Genomic DNA, 26,180 nt, shown 5'->3' on the forward strand with positions numbered 1-26,180 from the left:
TTCAAGTGGGCATAAAAAACAGCAAGATAGTTTTTGCTGGGAGAGATGGCAGCCTGGCGACAGGGAGTCCCTGAGGAAGCTGCCTCTGAGTCCTCACATTCCCCTACCTCGCTGTCAGTATGGCTTATGGTCTTTTGGTTCAGGTGCATATAGAAGAGGCTCTTGTTATGTATCCCTCAGAAAATGAATTAAATTTAAAATAGATCTCATTTCAGATCCAGAGGCTGTAATGCTATCAGCCCACTAGGTAGAAATAGCTTGTTGCTCTCTTGGTTCACTGCAGTCTTAACAGCGGGATTGCATGTTTCACAAATGAGTGTATCCTGCGTGGAAATCTGACACGCTCTCCATCACTGTTTCACCCGATTAAAAACATTGTACTCCACAAAGAAACAGCATTTAGGACACGGGGGTCTCTGAGTGGCAGAGTTTTTGGAAAAGCTGTCAGTGCAAAATGAAATTTAGAATCCTAGAGATGGCACCAAGCTGGGGAATGTACATACTATCAGGAAGCAGGACTAACTGTCTGGAATAATTGAAACTGCAATAATAACTTGAGTTATCCTGGGGAGTAATGTTAGAAAATATAATAAACATTTTCCAAATCCAAGATCTTTTATTTGCCTTCTGTTTACTACACAGAGATGCTGTCACCTTCACAACTAAATGTCTTTCTTGATATAGTTTAGACTCCCAAACACTGATTCCCATCATCATCAATGCCATTTGGAGCAATTATTGTGCTAAGCGCTTTATATATATATAATTATATAAATATATAATATACATAAATTTTATAAATATATATAAATAATTATATAAATATATAATACATGTAGTATATGTATATTTATTTATTTATTTTACCTTCATAACAATCTTGTGTGTCCTATTGTTATCTTCATTCAAAGGAGGAGGAAACAGTTTCAGAAGGTAAGTTGTTTGCCTAAATGTCACACAGTCTGTGTGTAATTGGCAGAGTTTAGGTATAAACTCAGGCAGGATGACTCTGGAGCCCTCAGCTTTCCCTCCTTCATTCCTGTATGTAGAAATAAGAGATCTTACCTTTGGCCCTCAGGTAGCTTAAAATCTGATTGGAAGTATATGATCAGGGTACTCATAACTTTTCCATAGACAGAGTTTGTTAAGTATAATAAGGGGTGCTTTGGAGTTAAGGGGAGTGAGGCATTACTCCTGGGCATACAGAGGGGCATGCTATCAAGGTTGGTTCACCATCAATCGTTAGAGCTAATGGATTGGTGGAGTTGTGATTGATTGAGGTGGGAGTGAAGGATGGTTAAGGTGGGAGGAATAGTAAGGGCAAAGGCAGAGTTAAGTCAGAGACAATGTCTGGGGAGCAGTGGGTAGTCCTGTCTACCTGATGTGTGTGTGGAACAATAACAACAAAGACTGTGTGGGTCAGAGCATGGGAATGCCTAAATGGCAGTATGGCTATATTCTCTCCATGCATTCTGGAAATATTATAAAGGCTGGAGTTGAGTTGGATAAACAGACAAGTGCACTAGGAAAGCTGATTCAGCTTCTGCCATCCAGGGAATATATAGTTAACTCAGATGATATCACTAGGAAGTAAGCATATTTTTAAAAAAAGGTTTGACTGTTTTCCTCCCATCACACAATCAGTCATTATATGCTGCTCTTTCTGTGTCTAGCACAGTGACTTTTAATTCTTGCTGAAATTAGAAACCACCTGGGGAGGGGATAAAACTCTTACTGCCCAGTTGGGATACCAGACCAATTAAATCAGAATCTCTGGGGTGGGAAATAAGCGTCAGTATTTTTTGAAGCTTCTTGGGTGATTCTCCTACATAGCTGAATCTGCATACCACTATTTTATCAGATCCCTCACTTGCTAAGTGAACTAATTAATTAATTACTGCTATAGGCATGGCCGGGCGACTAAAATGATAGTCGTGCTGGTAACAGAAAAAGCAAGATCAGGAAGAAGAGCTGACTTGGGAAAAGGTGAAATACTTTGAAATTGGCAGATCCAAGTGGAGATTGGATGTTTCTTGGTGGAGATTTCTGGGCTCTCCTTGTCTTTGCAGCCTTTTCTCTAGGATCTATTTCCCGAACATAGCAGGTGCAGTATAAATATTTGAATCTGGAAGTTCAGTGGGCGTTTGGAACTAGGGTTTCACATGCTCTTGAGAGACATCAGTGTTGCTGAGACTCAGATGTTTGAGTTATCTGCATATAGACAATAATGTAAGTCATGCAGATAGAAAAAAGAGAGAAAAGATCTGATGACACAATATTGAGAAATATCAACATAAAGGGAAAAGGAAAAAGAACTAAGGAGGAGAGTTCAAGAAGGTGGAAAAGGATTCTAGAGAGTTAAGTATTTAATATATAAAATGTTACAGAAAGATAAAAAAGAAAAAATCAAAAGGTGACGTCAAGGCAAAAAAAACTGAAGGCTTTGGTGCATATAGTATAGAGCAAAGTATTTGTTAAATCATACAAATAGTATTATTTATCATAGAAAAAATTACAAATTACAAAAAAAATCACTTACAATACCATCATTCAAATATAAGCACTTAAAATTTATAATTATTTTTCCAAAAATATAAATCTGTGTTTTTGTAAACAAAAATGGGACATCATATATATAAATATGAAATCAGTTTTTCATATAACAATATATCATAAATATTTTTCCATGTCAATGAATATACACGAATGGTAATTTAAAATGACTTCAAGTTATTCTGGTTGTAATAGAACTGCTATAATTTATTTGACCAATTCCTTATTGGTAGTTTCTAATTTTTTGAGATTTTAAAGTTTTGTTCATATGTGGTTGTACATATGTTTGATTATTTCCTTAGGTTAAATATCTAGGTATAAAATCCCTAGATTCAAGGATATGTACATGATATAATCTTTGCCTTCTAGAAAGCTTCTACCACTTCATACTTTTACTAGCAAAACATACAGTTGGTTACTTTATCATACACTCAACAATACTGGATATATTCCTTCTTTATTTTTACCAACTTTTTAGGTAAAAAAATGATTGTTCAATGATAGTTATTTGCTTTTCTTTGATTACTAATTATTCCAGTTGTTTTCTACTTAGCATATTTCGGTCTTCTGGGAATACTCTTCATTTGTTACCAAGAATGCTTTTTCCTTCACATGCATAGATTAGAGGAATGCCTGATTATTGCCTCCTGCTCGTTCCCCTCCCCTGATTTCTGGAGTTCAAATTATATTATACCTCATTTTATCTTTCTGTGGACACTTAAAAGGGAACTTATGATGGAGAGATATCTCAGGATGAGTTCCCTGAGCAAAGATGCTAAGACAGAGTATGGTTTAGAGAGGCTTTATTGGCTTATCCCTCTGCTAAGGAAGAGAAGGAAGCAGGATTGTAGAGAAGAAAAAGGCAAATGCAATGCTGGTGGGACAAAGCTTTGCCAACCATTCATGGAGTTCTGTAGCCAGTGTTGCCCAACACAGCTGACCCTCTTTGGACCCGAAGGTCCTGGCCCTTCTGCTCTTACCTCACTGAGTCATTGGATGGGTAGAGTTGCCAGATTTAGCAAATTAAAATACAGAATGCCCAGTTCAATTTTTCAAATAAACAATGAATATTTTAAAAATAGGAGTATGTCTCAAATATTGCCTGCGGTGTACTTATCATAAAAAATTAAACTATCCATTGTTTATCTGGAAGCCAAATTGAACTGGGTGTTCTGTGCTTCATCTGGCCACCTTATAAGTGGGCTGCCTGAGAAACCTGTGATCTTAGACAGGCGGCCCGGCTGCGGCAGGTTCTGAAGGAGCTGACAGCTGGGAGAGGCTGGTTGACCACATGCCCCATGTATGCACCGGAAGTCCTCTTTGGTGGCGGATCTGGGTGATTAATTTCCATGTTCAGGGGAGTTAAACACAGGATTCCAGTTCTGAGCTTGAACTGGACATTCCAAGGGAACAGCTTCAATTAATCAGGAGTGAATTCTGTTATCTATGAACTCCTTGACTTTTCTCATTCTTGAGTTCTTTCATCAGAACCCTCTTGAAGTTCTCTTGTCAAAACTCAAATTGAGAAAAGTCAAAGAGTTCATAGATAATAGAAGAGAGGAAGTAGTGAGTGAGTATATACTATTTTTAAAAATTGGCTTTGGGAAAAGCTTTTCTAAGGAAAACAGTAAAAATGCTAACAAAGAAAAGTGTAGGGAAACTTGTGATGTTTATAGCAGAAGGAGGATGGATTGAAGATATTGGGCTAAAAAGTAGAGTAACTGTTGAATCAAATTCCAAAAGGAAGCAACCAGTTTTGCCAATAAGAAACAAACCTTCTTCTGAAAAAAGCAGAGGAGGAAAATAAAAATTATGAAGTGGAGTGGAAGGCAATTGTGGGAACTTAATTTGTGTGAACTCTATCTTTTTAGGAAAAACAAAAGAAAGCAAGGACATCTGCTAAGACTGAAAAATAGATGGTAGGGTTTGAGGCTTGGGAGACTTGCAAACATCTTCACCATGGTGAGCATAATTTGGAACACAGGATTTTGGAGACGGGGTTCAGCCTCAATATCTCCATCTTCTTCCTATGCCACTGAACGTGGATGACATATGACATACAAGACATGGTTTCTCTTTTTAAGTTTATATTGTAGTTGGAGAGATAATTTACACATGAAAAGAAATAACCATCTAGGAAATATATAAGCTCAATGCAATTTTGTGGTCTAGTCAAAATCCATTATAGTTCAGAAGGCCAAGGATTGCTGTGAGCTGGAGAATCTGAGAATTCACCAACAAGGGGAAGCTTTCTCTGGGTCTTGGGTAGGAGGCAGACAATGCAGACAAAGTGGGACAGGCACTCAAGGCAGGAACATTGTCCTTTTGAGAAATAGCAGTTTGGCTGGTGTCTTTTAGGTCGTATCTGTTCCTTGGATGAACTCTGTCACAATTGGCACCGTCCATTTCCTTCATGTGCTAAGCCTACAAGAGCCCTGAGTCATCGTGGTATCACTGGTTGGATTTTTACTGCAGTCTAGTGACTCTTGAATGAGAGTTAGAAGACATGGGCCCCTATTCCTTCATTTTCATAAGAGTGGATGAGATTTAAACTGTTTCTGAAAACAGGACAATGGGAGGATCAGATGGCATGTGGGCTGTTGGCTGACAGTGCTCATTGGCTGCAACAATGGAACAGCATGAAAAGAAGTCTTCAAGAGGTCCCTGGACTGCCTGGAGACTTTGAGTGTACTGTTACGGAACTTGTTTTAGCATTCATGAACACCGAATGGAGCAAAGAAGTAATTTAACTTAATGAGCTGAGAAAGCTTTGCAAGACTCTTTGAGTACTTCCCAGCCTATGTGCTACCTTAACTGCCTGCGAAAAAAGTAGAAGAGATTTGATGCTTTTCCTCTCTCTCTTTTTTTTTTTTTTGTAGTGGTGGTGGGGTTTAACTCATTACTAATTCTATTTTCGTTTCTTATAAGGAACTTAAGATAGATCTTGCCCTAATACTGCCAGACTAATCTTCCTTAATTACATCTTTTATTGCATTGTTTTCCTGCTTAAAAACCTTCAATGCCTCCCTATCTGCCACTATAAATTCTTCTTGATTTACAAAATTGCCATAATCTCTCAGTTTTTTTCATATTCCAACTGTATTCTTTTCTGAGCTCTAAACGTACCCAGTTCCCTTTACAAGCTGCCCTAAATAGAGGCGCTATTTTAAGAGTGGAGAACATTTGCAAGGCATGTACACTTAATTATTATTTTGTCATGTTTTCACAAGGGACTACCTTATAACTTAGATTAGCTCTTATCTCAGTGATGTAACTGTGGTTACATTTTTATGATCTTGTGTATTCCCTCCTACCTTCCCAAGGATATTTCTTATTGGCTCTCTTGCTTATCAGCTGGAATATTTTCCAATAAATGGGGCTTCGATTCTGGATATCCAGTAAAACCTCTGTTTTCAGTAGGAGATTTGATCAGCCTTTGCAAAAACTAAACAGCTTGTGTTTTGTCAACATCAATTCCCAGTTCAGATTAGAATCATTAGTGGCAGAGCCAGTGCTATTTGGCTGAGAAGGGATAATTAAAGCAGCAAACAGGGATCTGCGTAATTCTGCCCATGTTTTGCATAGATAATGGAATGAAGATATGTCACAAGGACTTCTGAAATATATGACAACATGATTTCAAAGATACGTCCCTACCCAGCATTCAGAAACCAAGTTAAATTACCAAAGGGTCATGAAGATTAGGAAAACACAGCATCTGCTCTGAAAATGAGGAAAAGGTTCCATCAACATGTTATAAAGTTGGAAGAAGTTTTGAGACAGCACAGAAGAAGTGACAAAAGATAACGTCATAATTTCTCTTATTTAGAAAATTCCTCCCCTCCCCTTTCCTCTCCTCTCTTCCATTAGAAAATGCGGGTATTGGCAGTGGTGAGCTGGTAAACTGGCTTTCTGGAAAACTAAAGCCCAAATTTGGGGCATTTGGTGTGTGGTGTATATGCACCTGCCTTGGCCAATTTCAAGCTACCAGCGCAGAATTAGGACTGGCCACACAGATTCAACTTTTCAGAGCCTACCTTAGCTGGCTCATCACACTGTTGAGTATTATGGGAAGTCAGTGTAAATGGGGGCTTGGAATAAGCCCCTAAACTGGCTATGTGGGTGTGAGGGTGTGTGGCAGGGATTGGAGGCCATGAAGAGTTGGATGTTGGCTCCATGGATCCCTTTAACTGCCAGGATCCATAGCTCCCAGGAGCATCAGTGCTGGGAGCTCCAGGGACAAGTCAACAGGAGAAAACAGCTAGGGTGGAACTATTTTTCTCTCTGACACATTCTCTCAGCTGCAAGGCTCTTTCCCTGTAAGGCAGGTAGGTGGAATGTGGAAAGACCAGGTAGTATGAAGATGCTGTTATAGGTTAAATGCTTGTGCGCAACCCCTCAAATTCACATGTTGAAGCCCTAAACCCCCATTGTGATGTTATTTGGAGGTGGGACCTTTGAGAGATAATTAGGCTTACAGGAAGCCACAAGGGTGAGGCCTTCTCATAAGAATCCTTATGAGAAGAGGAAGAGACACCAGCACTTCCTCTTTCTGCCATGTGAGAAACAGCAAGAAGGCTGCTGTCCATAAGCCAACAAGAAGGCCCTCCCCAAGAACCCAACCATGCTGGCCCCCTGGGCTTGTACTTCCAGCTTCCAGAATGGAGAGAATAAATAAATGTTGTTGAAGGCACCCAGTCTATGATTTTATTATTATTATTATACTTTAAGTTTTAGGGTACATGTGCACAATGTGCAGGTTTGTTACATATGTATCCATGTGCCATGTTGGTGCGCTGCACCCATTAACTCGTCATTCAGCATTAGGTATATCTCCTAATGCTGTCCCTCCCCCCTCCTCCCACCCCACAATAGTCCCCTGAGTGTGATGTTCCCCTTCCTGTGTCCATGTGTTCTCATTGTTCAATTCCCACCTATGAGTGAGAACGCGGTGTTTGGTTTTCTGTCCTTGCGATAGTTTACTGAGAATGATGGTTTCCAGTTTCATCCATGTCCCTACAAAGGACATGAACTCATCATTTTTTATGGCTGCATAGTATTCCATGGTGTATATATGCCACATTTTCTTAATCCAGTCTATCATTGCAGCCTAAGAAGACTAAGACAGACACTCACAAAATAGAAAGCATATAATACTATGGTGAACATGTGCCCAGATTTACTGCTTGTCACACTCAGAATACATATAGATTCAACTTCTGATTAGAAGACAGAATTCTCAGATTGGGTAACAAGGCAAATTTCAACTACATACTGTTCACAGGAAAGACACCTAAAACAAAATGGCACAGAACAACTAAAAACAATGAGATGGGAAATGATATCTCAGAAAAATGCAACAAAAATAAACCCAGAGTTTAATACAAATATCACACAAAATGAAATTTAAGACTAAAAGCATTAAACGGGAACAAAAGATTATTTGGTATTAATGAAAAATCCAAAATAAGAAAAATTAAGTCTGGACAGGAGTTCTAAAACTTTATGAAGCAAAAATATATAATATTGAGAAGTATAAAGCTTAGCTACTTAAAAGACGAGAAGCCATTGATACAATCTTGATGTTATGCCTTAACAACATGTGACTTTCAGAATTTAGTCAGACCAAAAAAGGCTGCTATATGCAAAAGAGTAGAATAGTTAATTATTACATTTGAATTAGTAGTTATATATTTTTATAATTTATTATTTTTTATTTTTTAAAAAATAACAAGATGATATATTTTTAAACCTAACAAAGCAATCACATTAACTATAAGTGGTATAAACCAGGGGTCAGCAAACTAAGCCCTATGGGCCAAATCTGGCCTGTAGCCTGATTTTGTGTGGCCCTTGACTAAGAATGGTCTTTCTATTTTTTTTTTTTTTATACTTTAAGTTCTAGGGTACATGTGCACAACATGCAGGTTTGTTACATATGTATACATGTGCATGCTGGTGTGCTGCACCCATTAACTTGTCATTTACATTAGGTATTGCTCCTAATGCTATCCCTCCCCACTCCTCCCACCCCACAGCAGGCCCCGGTGTGTGTGATGTTCCCCTTCCCGAGTCCAGGTGTTCTCATTGTTCAATTCCCACCTATGAGTGAGAACATATGGTGTTTGGTTTTCTGTCCTTGTGATGGTTTGCTCAGAATGACAGTTTCCGGCTTCATCCATGTCCCTACAAAGGACATGAACTCATCCTTTTTTTATGGCTGCATAGTATTCCATGATGTATATGTGCCGCATTTTTTTAATCCAGTCTATCATTGATGGACATTTGGGTTGGTTCCAAGTCTTTGCTATTGTGAATAGTGCCACAATAAACATACATGTGCATGTGTCTTTATAGTAGCATGATTTATAATCTTTTGGGTGTATACCCAGTAATGGGATCACTGGGTCAAATGGTATTTCTAGTTCTAGATCCTTGAGGAATCGCCACACTGTCTTCCACAGTGGTTGAACTAGTTTACAGTCCCACCAACAGTGTAAAAGTGTTCCTATTTCTCCACATCCTCTCCAGCATCTGTTGTTTCCTGACTTTTTAATGATCGCCCTTCTAACTGGTGTGAGATGGTATCTCATTGTGGTTTTGATTTGCATTTCTCTGATGACCAGTGATGATGAGCATTTTTTCACGTGTCTGTTGGCTGCAATAAATGTCTTCTTTTGAGAAGTGTCTGTTCATATCCTTCGCCCACTCTTTTATGGGGTTGTTTGATTTTTTCTTGTAAATTTGTTTAAGTTCTTTGTAGATTCTAGATATCAGCCCTTTGTCAGATGGGTAGATTGCAAAAATTTTCTCCCATTCTGTAGGTTGCCTGTGCTATGCAGAAGCTCTTTAGTTTAATTAGACCCCATTTGTCTATTTTGGCTTTTGTTGCCATTGCTTTTGGTGTTTTAGTCATGAAGTCCTTGCCCATGCCTATGTCCTGAATGGTATTGCCTAGGTTTTCTTCTACAGTTTTTATGGTTTTAGGTCTAACATGTAAGTCTTTAATCCATCTTGAATTAATTTTTGTATAAGGTGTAAGGAAGTGATCCAGTTTCAGCTTTTTACATATAGCTAGCCAGTTCTCCCAGCACCATTTATTAAATAGGGAATCCTTTCCCCATTTCTTGTTTTTGTCAGGTTTGTCAAAGATCAGATGGTTTCGATGTGTGGTGTTATTTCGGAGGCCTCTGTTCTGTTCCATTGGTCTATATCTCTGTTTTGGTACCAGTACCATGCTGTTTTGGTTACTGTGGCCTTGTAGTATAGTTTGAAGTCAGGTAGCGTGATGCCTCTAGCTTTGTTCTTTTGGCTTGGGATTGTCTTGGCAATGCGGGCTCTTTTTTGGTTCCATATGAACTTTAAAGTAGTTTTTTCCAATTCTGTGAAGAAAGTCATTGGCAGCTTGATGGGGATGGCATTGAATCTATAAATTACCTTGGGCAGTATGGCCATTTTTACGATATTGACTCTTCCTATCCATGAGCATGGAATGTTCTTCCATTTGTTTGTGTCCTCTTTTATTTTGTTGAGCAGTGGTGTGTAGTTCTCCTTGAAGAGGTCCTTCACATCCCTTGTAAGTTGGATTCCTAGGTATTTTATTCTCTTTGAAGCAATTGTGAGTGGGAGTTCACTCATGATTTGGCTCTCTGTTTGTCTTGTTATTGGTGTATGAGAATGCTTGTGATTTTTGCACATTGATTTTGTATCCTGAGACTTTGCTGAAGTTGCTTATCAGCTTAAGGAGATTTTGGGCTAATATAATGGGGTTTTCTAAATATACAATCATGTCATCTGCAAACAGGGACAATTTGACTTCCTCTTTTCCTAATTGAATGCCCTTTATTTCTTTCTCTTGCCTGATTGCCCTGTCCAGAACTTCCAACACTATGTTGAATAGGAGTGGTGAGAGAGGGCATCCCTGTCTTGTGCCAGTTTTCAAAGGAGTTTTTGCCCATTCAGTATGATATTGGCTGTGGGTTTGTCAAAAATAGCTCTTAGTATTTTGAGATACATCCCATCAAAATAGTTTATTGAGAGTTTTTAGCATGAAGCGCTGTTGAATTTTGTCAAAGGCCTTTTCTGCATCTATTGAGATAATCATGTGGTTTTTGTCTTTGATTTTGTTTATGTGATGGATTACGTTTATTGTTTTGAGAATGTTGAACCAGGCTTGCATCCCAGGGATGAAGCCAACTTGATCGTGGTGGATAAGCTTTTTGAGGTGCTGCTGGATTCAGTTTACCAGTATTTTATTGAGGATTTTTGCATTGATGTTCATCAGGGATATTGGTCTAAAATTCTCTTTTTTTGTTTTGTCTCTGCCAGGCTTTGGTATCAGGATGATGCTGGCCTCATAACTCATAAAATGAGTTAGGGAGGATCCCCTCTTTTTCTATTGATTGGAATAGTTTCAGAAGGAATGGTATCAGCCCCTCTTTGTACCTCTGGTAGAATTTGGCTGTGAATTGGTCTTGTCCTGGGCTTTTTTGGTTGGTAGGCTATTAATTATTGCCTCAATTTCAGAGCCTGTTATTGGTCTATTCAGGGATTCAACTTCTTCCTGGTTTAGTCTTGGGAGGGTGTATGTGTCCAGGAATTTATCCATTTCTTCTAGATTTTCTAGTTTACTTGCATAGGGGTGTTTATAGTATTCTCTGATGGTAGTTTGTATTTCTGTGGGATCAGTGGTAATATCCCCTTTATCATTTGTTATTGTTTCTATTAGATTCTATCTATTTTGTTGATCTTTTCAAAAAACCAGCTCCCAGATTCTTTGATTTTTTGAAGGGTTTTTTGTGTCTCTATCTCCTTCAGTTCTGCTCTGATCTTAGTTATGTCTTGCCTTCCGCTAGCTTTTGAATTTGTTTACTGTTGCTTCTCTAGTTCTTTTAATTGTGATGTTAGGGTGCTGATGTTAGAGCTTTCCTGCTTTCTCTTGTGGGATTTAGTGCTATAAGTTTCTCTCTGCACACTGCTTAAATGTGTCCCAGAGATTCTGATATGTTTTGTCTTTGTTCTCATTGGTTTCAAAGAACATCTTTATTTCTGCCTTCATTTCGTTATTTACCCAGTAGTCGTTCAGGAGCAGGTTGTTCAGTTTCCGTGTAGTTGTGCGGTTTTCAGTGAGTTTCTTAATCCTGAGTTCTAATTTGATTGCACTGTGGTCTGAGAGACAGTTTGTTGTGATTTTTCTTCTTTTACATTTGCTGAGGAGTGCTTTACTTCCAACTATGTGGTCAATTTTGGAATAAGTGCGATGTGGTGCTGAGAAAAATGTATATTTTGTTCATTTGGGGTGGAGAGTTCTGTAGATGTTTATTAGGTCCGCTTGGTGCAGAGCTGAGTTCAAGTCCTGGATATCCTTGTTAACCATCTATCTTGTTGATCTGTCTAATATTGACAGGGGGGTGTTAAAGTATCCCATTATTATTGTGTGGGAGTCTACGTCTCTCTGTAGGTCTCTCAGGACTTGCCTTGTGAATCTGGGTGCTTGTGTATTGGGTGCATATATATTTAGGATAGTTAGGTCTTCTTGTTGAATTGATTCCTTTACCATTACATAATGGCCTTCTTTGTCTGTTTTGATCTTTGTTTGTTTAAAGTCTGTTTTATCAGAGACTAGGATTGCAACCCCTGCTTTTTTTTTTTGTTTTCCATTTGCCTGGTAGATCTTCCTCCATCCCTTTATTTTGAGCTTATGTGTGTCTCTGCACGTGAGATGGGTTTCCTGAATACAGCACACTGATGTGTCTTGACTCTTTATCCAATTTGCCAGTCTGTGTCTTTTAATTGGGGCATTTAGCCCATTTACATTTAAGGTAAATATTGTTGTGTGTGAATTTGATCCTGTCATTATGATGTTAGCTGGTTATTGTGCTCGTTAGTTGATGCAGTTTCTTCCTAGCCTCTATGGTCTTTACAATTTGGCATGTTTTTGCAGTGGCTGGTACCGGTTGTTCCTTTCCATGTTCAGTGCTTCGTTCAGGAGCTCTTGTAAGGCAGGCCTGGTGGTGACAAAGTCTCTCAGCATTTGCTTGTCTGTAAAGGATTTTATTTTTCCTTCACTTATGAAGCTTAGTTTAGCTGGATATGAAACTCTGGGTTGAAAATTCTTTTCTTTAAGAATGTTGAATATTGGCCCCCACTCTCTTCTGGCTTGTAGGGTTTCTGCCAAGAGATCCACTGTTAGTCTGATGGGCTTCCCTTTGTGGGTAACCCGACCTTTCTCTCTGGCTGCCCTTAACATTTTTTCCTTCATTTCAACCTTGGTGAATCTGACAATTATGTGTCTTGAGGTTGCTCTTCTCAAGGAGTATCTTTGTGGTGTTCTCTGTATTTCCTGAATTTGAATGTCGGCCTGCCTTGCTAGATTGGGGAAGTTCTCCTGGATAATATCCTGAAGAGTGTTTTCCAACTTGGTTCCATTTTCCCTGTCACTTTCAGGTACACCAATCAAATGTAGATTTGGTCTTTGCACATAGTCCCGTATTTCTTGGAGGCTTTGTTCATTTCTTTTTACTTGTTTTTCTCTAAACTTCTCTTCTTGCTTTATTCCATTCACTGGGTCTTCAATCACTGATACCCTTTCTTCCACTTGATCGAATTGGCTACTGAAGCTTGTGCATGCGTCACATAGTTCTTGTGCCATGGTTTTCAGCTCCATCGGGTCATTTAAGGTCTTCTCTACACTGTTTATTCTAGTTATCCATTCATCTAATCTTTTTTCAAGGTTTTTAGCTTCTTTGCGATGGGTTCGAACATCCTCCTTTAGCTTGGAGAAGTTTGTTACTACCAACCTTCTGAAGCCTACTTCTGTCAACTTGTGAAAGTCATTCTCCACCCAGCTTTGTTCCGTTGCTGGCAAGGAGCTGTGATCCTTTGTAGGAGAAGAGGTGCTCTGGTTTTTAGAATTTTCAGCTTTTCTGCTCAGGTTTATCCCCATCTTTGTGGTTTTATCTACCTTTGGTCTTTGATTATGGTGACCTACAGATGGGGTTTTGGTGTGGATGTCCTTTTTGCTGATGTTGATGCTATTCCTTTCTGTTTGTTAGTTTTCCTTCTAACATTCAGGACCCTCAGCTGCGGGTCTGTTGGAGTTTGCTGGAGGTCCACTCCAGACCCTGTTTGCCTGGGTATCACCAGCAGAGGCTGCAGAATAGCAAATATTGCTGCCTGATCCTTCCTCTGGAAGCTTCGTCTCAGAGGGGCACCTGGCTATATGAGGTGTCAGTTGGCCCCTACTGGGAGGTGTCTCCCAGTTAGGCTACATGGGGGTCAGGGACCCACTTGAGGAGGCAGTCTCTCTGTTCTCAGAGCTCAAACCCCATGCTGGGAGAACCGCTTCTCTCTTCAGACAGGGATGTTTAAGTCTGCAGAAGTTTCTGCTGCCTTTTGTTCAGCTATGCCCTGCCCCCAGAGGTGGAGTCTACAGAGGTAGGCAGGCAGGCCTTATTGAGCTGCAGTGGGCTCCACCCAGTTCGAGCTTCCTGGCTGCTTTGTTTACATACTCAAGCCTCAGCAATGGTGGACGCCTCTCCCCCAGCCCAGGCTGCCACATTGCAGTTCGATCTCAGACTGCTGCACTAGCAGTGAGCAAGGATCCGTGGGCATGGGACCTGCTGAGCCAGGCATGGGATATAATCTCCAGGTGAGCCGTTTGCTAAGACCGTTGGAAAAGTGCAGTATTAGGGTGGGAGTGTCCCGATTTTCCAGTTACAGTCTGTCACGGCTTCCCTTGGCTAGGAAAGGGAAATCCCCCAAACCCTTGTGCTTCCCGGGCAAAGCAACACCCCACCCTGCTTCGGCTCACCCTCCATTGGCTGCACCCACTGTCCAACCAGTCCCAGTGAGATGAACCAGGTACCTCAGTTGGAAATGCGGAAATCACCTGTCTTCTGCATTGATCATGCTGGGAGCTGCAGACTGGAGCTCTTCCTATTCGGCCATCTTGGAACGACCCCTGTATATTTTTAGATAGATTTGATACCTCCAAAAGAATATTACTTTTTAAAGATGTCCAGTGATGCATTGTAGCATTAATTCAATAAGTATTTATTAAGCATCTGGCAAATGCCTGGCCTGGGCAGGGGATGAAGTTTGAACAGGCCAGTCACAGACCTGCTGCATGGAGCCCCTGTACCGGGCACTGTTCTAGAAGTAGGGGATGCAGCAGGGGACAAAATAGACAGAGGTCCCTGCTCTCACGGGCTTTATTCAAGGGGGACAACTCAGACGATAGCAAAGACACACAGCATGTGCCAGGGGAAGGATAACAAAGCAGAGTTAGAGAGTGATGGGAAAGGATGCTGTCTTAGAAGGGGGCTAAAGGGAAAGCCTCTCTGATCAGGTGGAATTTGGGCAGGGACTTGAAGAAGGTGAGGGCACCAGGCATAAAGATGGGTGGAGAGCACAGCAAACACAGAGGCCCTTTATCCTTTGGGTCATTTTTCTCCTTGACTTTTCTTAAATTTTGGAAACCTAATATTTTATTCATTGCCAGCCTTTCTCATTTAAGCCTCAAGCCTGTGATTTTTTTGGTCTTTGAATTGTTGTGATCATTTTCTCTACAAGTTTTTAATTTGTTTTTAATGTCCATGTAGTTGATAGCTGCAGGTTTCATGTACTTATTGGCCCAAGACTAATTTTACAGAAGCATTTAAAAATTTTCCTATATGTGTTCAGGACACACTACCGCAAAATAGGGCATTTTGGCCTATTGAATATCTCAAGCTGAAGGAATTTGTAATAATGGCAGAATCAGGAGGGTCTCACTGACCTTCCCACATCATTCTCCCTGGAAGCAGGTCATACAACGTGGGAAGGATTTTTTGACCTTCCCCTGAATCAGGTCACAAAACCCTCATGTGAGAGGTGCCCTCCCTATACCTCTGAATGGATGAGCATCCTTATCCCTGAGGACACAGGGTCACAGAGAAGAATCTCAACAAACAGGCCCTGCTAAGTTCCCTCAGTTTATTACCATTAGATCACACCCTTTCTGCTTTATTACATTTCCCCTCCACTCTCAAGTCTTCATCAAAACTAGCATAAAACTACTCAAGTGTACCTGTTTCTTCGGATCTTCATTTTCTTGTGAAGGCTTCTATGTCATGTAGAATCTATATTAAATATCTTTTTTATGCTTCTCTCTGTTAATCTGTCTTTTGTTATAGGGTCCTCCATCATGATGGGTAGAGCACTATCTTTCCTACTCTACAGTGGCTTTATATATATATGTTGACTACCCTTTTATTATATTATAATTTCTTTTTGCTTTAATCCAGAGCACGTAGCGTGAACAATTTCTTCTTTTTAAAGTCCATCTAAATTTTCCTTGTGGCTCAGTATATGATAAAACACAGTTCAATGTCTCTATACGACTGAACTCCATGGGCACAAGCCCATGTATTCTACGGGTGGATATAATGGGATGGTGACCACTGGGGCTGTGAGACCTGGTGGCCCCACTGGTTACTTTACTTTGCTACTTAAAACACCCAATGACTTCCCACTGCTCACAGGACACAGTGCATGCTCAGAAAGGTTTTCAGGATCGTGAACAACCTGATTTCTTCCCATCTGTTCAGCCCCACTCATTACCTCATTTCTTCTCTTCCTCTATATTGAACTTTCATTTGCTTGAAACTGTTGTTTTCCTCTAATTTGGGGACCATAAATTATGCTATTATAGAATATTATTTTTTCTCCTGCTCATTGAATTAGTCAGGGTTCTTTAGAGCAAAGAACGAATAGGGTTGTGTGTGTGTGTGTGTGTGTGTGTGCATGGGTATACATATAAAGAGATTTATAAGAAATCAGGTCATACGATCATAGATGCTGAGAAGTCCTGAAATCTGTAGTTGGCAAGGTAGAGGCCCAGGAAAGCAGATGTTGTAGTTGTAGGACCAGTTCAAAGGCCTGAGAACCAGGAGAACCAAAGTTTCAGTTCAAATTCAACGACAGGAAAAGACTGATACCCCAGCTCAAGCAGTCAGGCAAGAAGAATTCCCTCTTACTCAGTCTTTTTGTTCTATTCAGGTCGTCAGTGGATTGGATGAGGCACACCCACGTGAGAAAGGGCAACCTGCTTTACTCAGCCTATGGATGCAAATGTTCATCTCATCCAGAAACACCTTCACAGATATACTCAGAATAATGTTTGACCAAATGTCTGGGAACCCCATGGCCTGGTCAAGTTGACACATAAAATTAACCATCACACAGATGTAACTTTTCTTCAAAGTCTCAGAATAAACGCTGCTTCCTCCCAGAAGCCCTCTTTACCCCACGTCTGTGACCACATTAGGCGATCCTGCCATGTGCTCCTCTAGTATCCTGCTGATTCTCTATCCTGGCACTTTTGTGCACTACTTCCAGCTGCTTATTTAATTTATTAGACTGTGCCCTCACTTGCTTCAAGTTTCTGCTCAAATGTCACCTGATCAGAGAGGCCTTCTGAACCCCATTTCTTAAATAGCACCCTGCCCTGACACTCTTTGTCTTTGCTTTCTTATCCTTCACCTGACATATTTAAGTGACTATATTATTATCTTTGTCCTCCCACTAGAATATCATCTCCATGAGAGTAGGAACTTTTTTCTATTTTGTTGACTGCTGCATCCGTTACTTCTACAAGTGTGCCTGGTACATCATGAGCTTCCAATTAATGTTTGTTTAATAAAATCCAGGAATAAATAAAAATGGCTGGCTGGGTGCGGTGGCTCATGCCTGTAATCCCAGCACTCTGGGAGGCCAAGGTGGGTGGATCCCCTGAGGTCAGGAGTTTGAGACCAGCCTGGCCAACATGGTGAAACCCTGTCCCTACTAAAAATACAAAAAAATTAGCTGAGCATGGTGGCAGGCGCCTGCAATCCCAGCTACTCGGGAGGCTGAGGCAGGAGAATTGCTTGAACCCGGAAGGCAGAGGTTGCAGTGAGCCAAGATTGTGCCACTGCACTCCAGCCTGGGCTAGAGAACGAGACTCCATCTCAAACAAAACAAAACAAAACAAAACAGAAACAAAAACAAAAACAAAACTAAGTAGAACTCATATGGGGATGTAAGAGTGGCTTAATACTAGAAAATTTGTAGAACAGTCTAGAGAAATTTAACATCTATTAACTTAATTACTATGCAACAGATTTTTAAAACAATGATCTTGATAGATGTCAAAAATGAATTATCAAAAAAAGAAAAATTTTTCGATGTAGAATTGGAGGAATAATTTCTTAAAATAATAAATTAGTAACTAAAATCATAGTAATGGCAAAATATTAAAAGCCTTGCCATTAAAGTAGAACAAGTTTCAGTAAACCGTGGTCTATGAGTCAAATCCAGCTGCTTTCATTTTTTTATTTGTTGGTTGTGGCTGCTTTTATGCTGCAATGGCAGCGTTGAGTAGTTGTGACAGATGGTCTGGTTCTCAAAGCTAAAAATACTTACAATCTGACTTTTTACAGAAAAAGCTTTTTGACCTCTGGTAAAGAAGAGAAAAATATCCTTGTTCAAAGATATTATCAACCTTATTCTGGAATTTCCATCTAAAATAGTAAGATATGAAATAGAAATGAGGCACTTCTATTAGCAGAAAGAAATACATAAAATTACCGTTATTCAGCACCATTTACTTTTGACTTAGGAAACAACAGGCTCAATTAAAAGCTATGAGAACTATTAAGATAATTCACCAGGATGTCCAGTTGCAGAATAATTAAAAATCCTTATAGTATGGGAACAAACATAAATAAGAAATAGCAATACATGCCTAGCTCTTAGTTTAAACTTTATAACTATATACAACCTTATTCAGAATAAGAGACATGAGTGAGGAGTCATATCACATTCGTGAATAGGAAGATTCAATATTGTGAAAATGCTAGCTCTTCCAAAATGAATCTTCAGGATTAATACAATTCTAATCAAAATCCTAATGAGATTTGGGGCAGTTTTTGAAAACATCAATTATTTTGCTGTGTATTAGTCAGAATCAACTCGGTTAGGATGCAGTAACAACCCTCTCCTTCTCTGCCCATCACAATGGCTTAAAATAACAAAGCTTTGTCCATGTGTTCTCATTGTTCATTTCCCACCTATGAGTGAGAACATGCAGTGTTTGGTTTTTTGTCCTTGTGATAGTTTGCTGAGAATGATGGTTTCCAGCTTCATCCATGTCCCTACAAAGGACATGAACTCATCGTTTTTTATGGCTGCATAGTATTCCATGGTGTATATGTGCCACATTTTCTTAATCCAGTCTATCATTGATGGACATTTGGGTTGGTTCCAAGTCTTTGCTATTGTGAATAGTGCCGCAATAAACATATGTACCCTAAAACGTAAAGTATAATAATAATAATAAATAAAAATAAAAATAACAAAGCTTTATTTCTGATGCTGTGTTCATTGCAGGTTGATGTCCTTTTGCTTCCTTACTATGAATTCAAGCTGAAGTAGCAGCCTCCAGCTCAGATGTTGACAGGTACTGTAGCAGATAAAACAGATCTTTAGAGGGTCTCAAACTGATGATTAAGTACTGTGTCCTGGAAATAGCATGTCACTGAATTCATGAGGCATGGCCGGAACAAGTCATATGGCCCTCTCCAACCAAAGAGATTTGGTTGTGAATCTTACTTCTTTCTCAAAGAGAGGAGAATCAGGTAATGGTGGCAGCAATGACTTCAGCAGTAGAGCAGGTGTGGGGCACAGAAGGGAAGAAGCATTTTCTTGGGCAGATTTAAAGATATATTTTAAGTTTTAAGAATTCAAAGTGTGGTACTGTTTTGTGGATTGTTAGACCCATTAATGCAACAAGACAGAAAGGCCTGAGGCAGAACAACTTAATAAGAATTTAGTCTGTGATAAAAGTGCCATCAGTGAATTGATTATATATAACTCCTTATTTATTAATAAATATTACAAATTATATAAAAGAAAAAGAAACTACTTTGTACAATGATTGGTTGATGCCATTATTTATTTGTCCAAACCCATAGAATATACTATACCAAGAGGCAGCCTTAAGTAAATTATGGACTCTGGGTGACAATGCCGTATCAATGTTAAGTCCATCAATTGTAATGAATGTACCACTCTGATGGGGGATGTCAATACTGGGGGAGCTGTGTATGTCTTGGGGAAGCGAGCATATGGGATATCTCTGTACCTTCCACTCAATGTTGCTGTGAATCTGAAACTGCTTGTTAGAAATTTTCTTTATGAAAATAAATCACAAAACGAAAATAAAATGCATTGATATTTATCAGTGTCAGGAATATATGTAAATGAGAAAAGCATAGAGTATTGCTTAGAAGCTTTACTAAGAAAACTATATTAGCATTTTTAAAGATAACAGCTTTAGAATCAGCAATTACTTTTATAAGGGGTTGTTAGGAAATCATTTTTCCTTAATACAAAAGCCGACATGAATCCAGCATTTTAGTAGATACATTAAAACTACCATAAATCTGTTTAACAACTTTATAGCCCTTGTTTAAATTTTTTTAGAGAGATATCATAAGGAGCTCCTTTAGAAATTTCCTGCATCACTAGTTAATTTCCATCGTAGTCTATGTATGGGCCATTGCTAAAGGAAATGGTTGAGAACTGTTGAATCTTTAAATTTTATGTCTGTAACCTTGAAATAGAAATATACGTTTATGGATGTTGACGTCTCTCTTTTGTAAGGATAGGAGGGAAAATTATGTGTTTATATTATGAAAGGCAAGTCAGGAGAGTTGACTCGAATGAATTTACTATCACCTCATCTACAGCTTTCTACTCTGGTCTACTGCATTGAAGCTTTAGCAGATCTAAAAGAATATCTGAGAATTGTCTCTTCTCTCTTCCTGTTGCATCTGTTGTACCTGGGCAGAGAGGAAAAAAAAGAACAACTAATGAACATATAATGAAGGAGGCTCCTCAGATGTCATTAATGGGAAAGTCTAAATCTTGGGCTTTTTCGTCATGGAGCTATTAGGAAGGCAGAAATGTTAAAAATCATAGCAGTTAAATGAGTGAATAATAGCACAGCATTTTCTAAAACCTTTTCTGTTTCTAGCCAGGAAGGTGACAAACCATTTTGCAGGTTTACAGAGAAAATAGACTGTCAAAGCAATTTCCTTTTGCTGAAAATGGGCAGTAATGACACCTCTGTTGTAGTGGCTGTGAGACCTTTCTAGCCCTGGCAAGATATCAGAAGTCAAAGCAGTTGAGTTAGAACAGCCAAGTGGTGTCCTAATCCTACCACCTGGTTATCAGTGGATCCAGAACAGCCAGTGAATGACAAGGAAAGAACAGGTGCACCAAGTAAAAATTGAAAATTGATGGCATTAAGCAGAAAAGGTGCCATCTATCCCTAAGCATTATGCATATTTACATATCACTTCAGATTTTTCAGAAACTATTTTTCTGTAGGAATGGCAAAACTCCACCTCCATCGTCTTAGAGTCCTAGCTGGGCCAGAGAATTAAATTGACATAAAACAGATTAACAGGACAAAAGCATACACTTATATTTAATATGAGTTTTATGTGGCAAGAAAGCACTCATAAGGAAATGAAAATCTGAAGAAATACTTCAGTTTGGTTACTTGTATACTTAATTGAACAAAGAATAGTAAGTTGTGAAGATGTGATAAGGCAAAGGACTTGGATGAGGATATTTAATTGGGCAGAGAAGTGACTAGGAGATAAGGGTTAGTTCAACAAGGTTAGTTTATATAGAATTCCTTTGGCTTAACTTTTCCGTCCTTGATGATAAGAATGTTGCTTTTTTTTTTTAATAGACAGAATATCTTTCACCGGAGAATTTCATCTTCTACTTTTAAAAAACAGTGTGAATGTCAGAGTGATCTTCCTGCAGCTGATGTTTTTCAAATATCTTTAATTTAAATAATCAATATGCCAGAGTGATATAATTTTAATTCCTTTAGTAATTAATGTTGAATCCATATTTTACACTCACGTTTTGAAACAGTGGTAGTAAATTTTATCTAATTAAAAAGCATTTTAATTTAAATATAATATACATACAGAAAAGTATACAAATTACAAATGTGCAGCTTGATGAATTATCACAAAGTAAGCACACCTGATTGATCACCACCTAGTCATTATCCACATTACAGAAGACCCCTCGTACTCCTTCCAGTTACTATCTACTCCCTCCTATTTGGTATAGATTAATTTGGCCTGTTTTGAACTTTTTATAAGTGTGATTATCCAGTAAAAATTATTTTTTGACTGGATTTTTTTTGCTCAACATTGTGAGATTCATCCATGTACAAATCGATTACTTATTTTCAATGTTGCATAGTTTAAAAAAAAACAAACTATAAGTTTTAAAATCTAGATTATCATTGATGGAATTTAATGGATTAGGCCTATTTTAAATTTTTTTGACCATTATAAATAATGCGGCTATTCTTGTTCATGTGTTTTGTTGCACAAGTCTTTGGTGCATATTTGTTGGCTGTATAAAGAGTAGGATTAGTGAGTCATGGATTATACATATATTCATATATTCATGGATTATACATATATTCAATTAATGCTCAAGGATCTTCTAAAGTGGTCACTCCAACTTCCATTTCCTGGTGTAGGGAAGTTTTTCTTGCTTCACGTTATTGCTAGAACTTGATAATAATAGTCTTTATAGTGGGTGCATGGTGGTATCTCATTGTAGTTTTAATTTTCATTTCCTTGATGAAAAATACAGCATTGAGCATCTTTATTTGTGCTTATTGGCCATTTGAGTTTCCTTTGCTAAATTCCTCTTCAAGTTTATTGCCCAATTTTCCTTTAAGTTTTCTGTCCTTTTCATTGATTTGTAAGAGCTCTTTGTATATTTTTGGTATAATCCCTTTGTTTTATATATATATGTATGTTTTGCAAATGTCTCCCACTCAATAGCCTGCATTTTCACTCTCCTCTAGTATCTATACTGTATTTGTAATTTCAGTGCAATCCAAGTTATTATTTCTTTTATAATTAGCTTTTTTGTCCTTTTTAAGAAGTCCTTTCCTACCCCCATGATCATGAAAATCTTCTTAATGTTATTTTCTAGACCTTCCATTGTTTTAGTTTTCACACTTGGAACTTCAGGACTTCAGTCTACCTGGAATTGATTTTTGTATGTGGTGTGAGGGGATCATGTTTTACTTTTTCTCATTTGGCTATCATATTTTTAATGACAGGATATCTCTTATTCATGTGAGATAAGATTCAATATAGTAAAGATGTCAAATATCTCAAATTCATTTCTAAATTTAGTGCAATCCCAACCAAAAGACCAGCTGGTATCTTGGAGGAAATTGGCAGCCTTATCCCTAAATTCATTAGGAAATGCATAAGACTGAAAATAAGACATCCTTAAAGGGAAACAATGTATAAATTGTGTTCTACTAGCTATCAAGATTTATTGTAATTAAGACTAGGTGATATAGACATAAGGACAAACAGACCAGTAGGGTAAAACAAAAGTCCAGAAATAAGCACATGTATAAGGTCAATTGATTCATGATGAAGGTGACATTAAAGAGCACTAAAGAAGAAACAGATTTTTTTTAAACTTTAATTTTAATTAAGTATAATAATTGAAGTTAGAAAGGTAGTGAATTGTACTTAGATATTTTAGATATGTGCCACATTAAAGTATGATGTCCTGGAATGTTTTGCGATTCTAATAATTATAGAGTTAAGGGAAAGGTCTGCTTAAGGTTCAGATAAATGTAGTAGATTAAAGCATGTTAATTAGATTAAAGCATGTTGCTCTAAACATCTGCCATCTGGTTGAGTTTCTACCATCATTATAGTAGCTTATCTTGATTACTGACAACAGGTTTAACCAACCAAGCAAGGACTTGAAAACTTATTTTGAGACTAACACTGAACAAATACTGTGGGGCTACTGAAGATGTTAAATATTTATTTTTCGAAGGACTGTAGAACCTACATGTGATAAGCAAATTGGCATACAGCAAATAAGGAGCAAAAAAGGTGCTAGAAAAAAGGATTGAGACTTCAAATCTGGGTGGGATTTAGAGAAATAAGTAGGAGATTGTAGATATATCAATAGTATAGGGCAACATGAAAAAATGAAGCAACAGGGAACTGAATATTATATTTGTCTATGTGAATGTGCTGGTGAGGTATGCGTGTATGTATTTGTGGGGACAAACAGCAGAGTAGGTTAAAATACACTGATGAATAGTGGAAAATAGTTTGCATTGATAGACTGGGGCCACATTATGGAGGAACTTAAAAAACAGGAAGGGAATCAAATTTATGCAAAAGATAGGAGAAGGCTGAGACTTATCTGTCCTTTTTATCACCTCAGTGTATAACAGAGTACATGACATAGAATTCATACTCAACTGAATGGAAAAAACAGTAGTGTTCAAAAAGGGACAGCAAGTCCATGCCTTGGTTTAGGGCATGTGATAACTCCTGATAGAGCTATTGTCTCCTTCTACCTGAAACCTTTTCAGGGCACTGGTAGTTGCTAACACTGTTAAGAATAATTGAAACCATACTGCTCAAATAATTATTAGCTTCTTAGGAGAAATGTTTCATTGAGCAAAATACCAGTCATTAATTTCCATTTTAAAAAGTCTGAAAGGAAAAGCCCCCTCTCTAAATCCTATTCTCTGGCTCCAGTTGTGTGTTTTATGAGACTATGAATAGTTTCAATCTGGGGAAATATTATGGGATTGACCTCTTTTTTTTTTTTTTAGAGAGAAAAGAGAATCAATATTGATATTTTTGGCCTTTAGGGTTTAGGCTTTTGCCTCTTTGCACATTCAAGGTTATGTTAATAAAATATTTGTGAAGGTCTAAGGCTCCATCTGTTCATTCTCCTCCTGTAGAGAAGGACAAAGTAAATACCTCACCCTGCAGGTTCCACCTCATCATGTCTTACTAATCACCATTCCCCTCTAGTCGCCACCTGTCTTGGCTCCAACTCAAAGACCCTAGTGGAAACCTTCAGGGAAAGGTGAAATCCTTCATTAGAGCTTCCCCAAGCCCCAGCCCCTGTTACTGGGAGAGGGCAGCCACTCCTCCTTGCCTAATACTTCTCTGTGAGAGGAAGAATGTGATATATCAAGTCCAGTTGGGCCAAATAGCACTGTTCTCTTGTCCTGTATGCACAGACACTGACAGGGCCCCGCAACTCCTTGTGGAATCTCCAAGCTGGAAGAGACATGAGAGGTGATGGTTCAACTCCAGCACTTTGCAGATGAGGAGACTGGGTCTGAGAGAATGAATTACCCAAGGATATGCAGCCAGTTAGGGGCAAGAGTGGGACTACAGCGAAGACCTATGCTTCTAGCCTGCTACCTTTGTGCTTCACCATCCTGCCTCATTCCTGTCTTACTGCCCATCACTTTGTAGCCATGGCTTTTGCCTTAGTTTCAAATCAAAGCCACAGATTTGTTATAAAATAAGTTGACAAGCCTGATTACCATGGCATTACACGTTGTATAATCTCTCTGATGGTGGTTCCCCTGTTTGTCAGGCAGGCAAGGCAGCTTCCCAAAATGAATCCAAGCTGGAATGAATTGTGACTTGAAGCACTCTTGGTTGAAAATGACTCCTCTCCAAGACATGTGGCCCCCGGACGACATTTGTGCTGAGGGTTGATTCTGAAACATAAAGGCTGTTTCTTTTCTCCAAACTTTGTTGCCAATTTAGAGTTTATGGAAAGAGCTGTCAAGCCGACAAGCTATCAAAGCGATGGGCTGCATTGCAGGGAGCAAGGCAGAGCATCTGGGAAATCAAAGACCAGGAAATGCAAATGCACACACGTTCATCACCTTGATTAGTGTGAGCAAGTTTGTCTCACCCTGGCCAACATTTGATGGACCATTAAATCTGGAAAGGATGTGGAGTCCAAGTTCTCTTTATTCCCAAGCAAACCAACCAAAGCCCATAGAGGGTAGGTGACTTTTAATGGTTGAGTTGGGACTGCTATCTTTTCTCAGGTCTAATGCTCTTTTCATTGTATTTGTGTTAAAAATAAAAAGCTTATATGAAAGTGACACTGAGTTGTTTACAGGCTGTGCCATCTGTTATAATAAAGTAAGATCCCTCAAAACCTTAACTACTTTTTAAAGGTAAACTCTTGAATTTTTCCTAAACAGAGTGTGACTGACATTACTAAATTCCTGGAACAAAGGCATGTACTATGTTCTCTGTGCCATTTTTGAGAATTTTTCTGCCTCAAACCTCAGAAGAAAAAACAGAGGACAAAGAAAGGAAATGTGGTTAAATGGGATTCCTGGGAAACAAAGATGCATGGGACTTGGCATCATTGTTTACTTATCTGCATTAAGAAAAATGTTCTCATAGCATATATGAGGACTCTGTCACCAGAAGGAAGCAACCCCAATTTCTAAAGAATGAGTAGCATTGCTAGAAGTGAACTAATTCATTTTCTTTCTCCTAAAGAGCTCTCCATGTCACCATTCTGGATAAATTCATACTTTCTATGTTGTTAAAACCCTTCTGAGAGGAGTTATATTTTATTGGACAACACAGATTTCTAGATTCCCAGATCTACCTCCCACATTGTTAAAAAAACAAACAAACAAAAAACAAACAAACAAAAAAAAAAGCAAATGCCAAAAG

The 26,180-nt window shown here is 38.7% G+C and overlaps 1 long non-coding RNA gene across 1 annotated transcript in view; it reads left to right on the plus strand.

The window, feature by feature from the left end:
• LOC134735259 (uncharacterized) overlaps positions 1–25,695 on the plus strand; it is a 48,953-nt gene extending 23,258 nt beyond the window's left edge. The window contains exons 3-4 of the long non-coding RNA XR_010118247.1: positions 18,964–19,033; positions 25,069–25,695. This is a non-coding gene — a long non-coding RNA (uncharacterized lncRNA). The remainder of the gene's footprint in view (positions 1–18,963; positions 19,034–25,068) is intronic.
• Positions 25,696–26,180: the final 485 nt, after the last annotated feature.

This window comes from Symphalangus syndactylus, chromosome 20 (assembly GCF_028878055.3).
Source record: "Symphalangus syndactylus isolate Jambi chromosome 20, NHGRI_mSymSyn1-v2.1_pri, whole genome shotgun sequence".
Lineage (NCBI taxonomy): Eukaryota > Metazoa > Chordata > Mammalia > Primates > Hylobatidae > Symphalangus > Symphalangus syndactylus.